This window comes from Mytilus trossulus, unplaced genomic scaffold (genome assembly GCF_036588685.1).
Source record: "Mytilus trossulus isolate FHL-02 unplaced genomic scaffold, PNRI_Mtr1.1.1.hap1 h1tg000655l__unscaffolded, whole genome shotgun sequence".
NCBI classification, from domain to species: Eukaryota; Metazoa; Mollusca; class Bivalvia; order Mytilida; family Mytilidae; genus Mytilus; species Mytilus trossulus.
The window spans coordinates 1-2,500 of record NW_026963436.1 but is presented as its reverse complement, the minus strand read 5'-3'; positions in this window follow the sequence as shown (position 1 = coordinate 2,500).

Sequence of the window (2,500 nt, the reverse complement as noted above, 5' to 3'; positions counted from 1 at the left end):
CTACCGCGGGTCTCTCGATCATCCAGGCCGGCAAACTATACCCTCGGTAAAATTTTTTTACGAGGGTGAAATTTTCATCGTGGTGTCGCACGTTAGACGCGGACAGGCTATCGCGGGTCTCTCGATCATCCAGGCCGGCAAAGTATACCCTCGGTAAAAAAATTTTACGAGGGTGAAATTTTCATCGTGGTGTCGCACGTTAGACGCGGACAGGCTACCGCGGGTCTCTCGATCATCCAGGCCGGCAAACTATACCCTCGGTAAAAAATTTTTACGAGGGTGAAATTTTCATCGTGGTGTCGCACGTTAGACGCGGACAGGCTATCGCGGGTCTCTCGATCATCCAGGCCGGCAAAGTATACCCTCGGTAAAAAATTTTTACGAGGGTGAAATTTTCATCGTGGTGTCGCACGTTAGACGCGGACAGGCTACCGCGGGTCTCTCGATCATCCAGGCCGGCAAAGTATACCCTCGGTAAAAAAATTTTACGAGGGTGAAATTTTCATCGTGGTGTCGCACGTTAGACGCGGACAGGCTATCGCGGGTCTCTCGATCATCCAGGCCGGCAAACTATACCCTCGGTAAAATTTTTTTACGAGGGTGAAATTTTCATCGTGGTGTCGCACGTTAGACGCGGACAGGCTATCGCGGGTCTCTCGATCATCCAGGCCGGCAAAGTATACCCTCGGTAAAATTTTTTTACGAGGGTGAAATTTTCATCGTGGTGTCGCACGTTAGACGCGGACAGGCTACCGCGGGTCTCTCGACCATCGAGGCCTTCAAACTATACCCTCGGTAAAATTTTTTTACAAGGGTGAAATGTTCATCGGTAAGCCGCACGTTAGATGCGGACAGGCTACCGCGGGTCTCTCGACCATCGAGGCCGTCTAACTATACCCTCGGTAAAAAAAATTTACAAGGCTGAAATGTTCATCGGGAAGCCGCACGTTAGACGAGGCAGGCTACCGCGGGTCTCTCGACCATCGAGGCCTTCAAACTATACCCTCGGTAAAAAATTTTTACAAGGGTGAAATGTTCATCGGGAAGCCGCACGTTAGATGCGGACAGGCTACCGCGGGTCTCTCGACCATCGAGGCCGTCTAACTATACCCTCGGTAAAAAAAATTTACAAGGCTGAAATGTTCATCGGGAAGCCGCACGTTAGACGAGGCAGGCTACCGCGGGTCTCTCGACCATCGAGGCCGTCTAACTGTACCCTCGGTAAAAAAAATGTACAAGGCTGAAATGTTCATCGGGAAGCCGCACGTTAGACGCGGACAGGCTACCGCGGGTCTCTCGACCATCGAGGCCGTCTAACTGTACCCTCGGTAAAAAAAATTTACAAGGCTGAAATGTTCATCGGGAAGCCGCACGTTAGACGAGGCAGGCTACCGCGGGTCTCTCGACCATCGAGGCCGTCTAACTGTACCCTCGGTAAAAAAAATGTACAAGGCTGAAATGTTCATCGGGAAGCCGCACGTTAGACGCGGACAGGCTACCGCGGGTCTCTCGACCATCGAGGCCGTCTAACTATCCCCTCGGTAAAAAAATTTACAAGGCTGAAATTTCCATCGGGAAGCCGTACGTTAGACGCAGGCAAGCTACCGCGGGTCTCTCGACCATCGAGGCCGTCTAACTGTACCCTCGGTAAAAAAAATTGACAAGGCTGAAATATTCATCGGGAAGCCGCACGTTAGACGAGGCAGGCTACCGCGGGTCTCTCGACCATCGAGGCCGTCTAAATATACCCTCGGTAAAAAAAAATTTACAAGGCTGAAATGTTCATCGGGAAGCCGCACGTTAGACGCAGGCAAGCTACTGCGGGTCTCTCGACCATCGAGGCCGTCTAACTGTACCCTCGGTAGAATTTTTTTTACCAGGCTGAAATGTTCATCGGGAAGCCGCACGTTAGACGAGGACAGGCTACCGCGGATCTCTCGACCATCGAGGCCGTCTAACTGTACCCTCGGTAAAAAAAAATTTACAAGGCTGACATGTTCATCGGGAAGCCGCACGTTAGACGAGGCAGGCTACCGCGGGTCTCTCGACCATCGAGGCCGTCTGACTTTACCCTCGGTAAAATTTTTTACAAGGGTGAAATGTTCATCGGGAAGCCGCACGTTAGACGCGGACAGGCTACCGCGGATCTCTCGACCATCGAGGCCGTCTAACTGTACCCTCGGTAAAAAAAAATGTACAAGGCTGAAATGTTCATCGGGAAGCCGCACGTTAGACGAGGCAGGCTACCGCGGGTCTCTCGACCATCGAGGCCGTCTAACTATCCCCTCGGTAAAAAAAAATTTACAAGGCTGAAATTTCCATCGGGAAGCCGTACGTTAGACGCAGGCAAGCTACCGCGGGTCTCTCGACCATCGAGGCCGTCTAACTGTACCCTCGGTAAAAAAAATTGACAAGGCTGAGATATTCATCGGGAAGCCGCACGTTAGACGCGGACAGGCTACCGCGGATCTCTCGACCATCGAGGCCGTCTAACTGTACC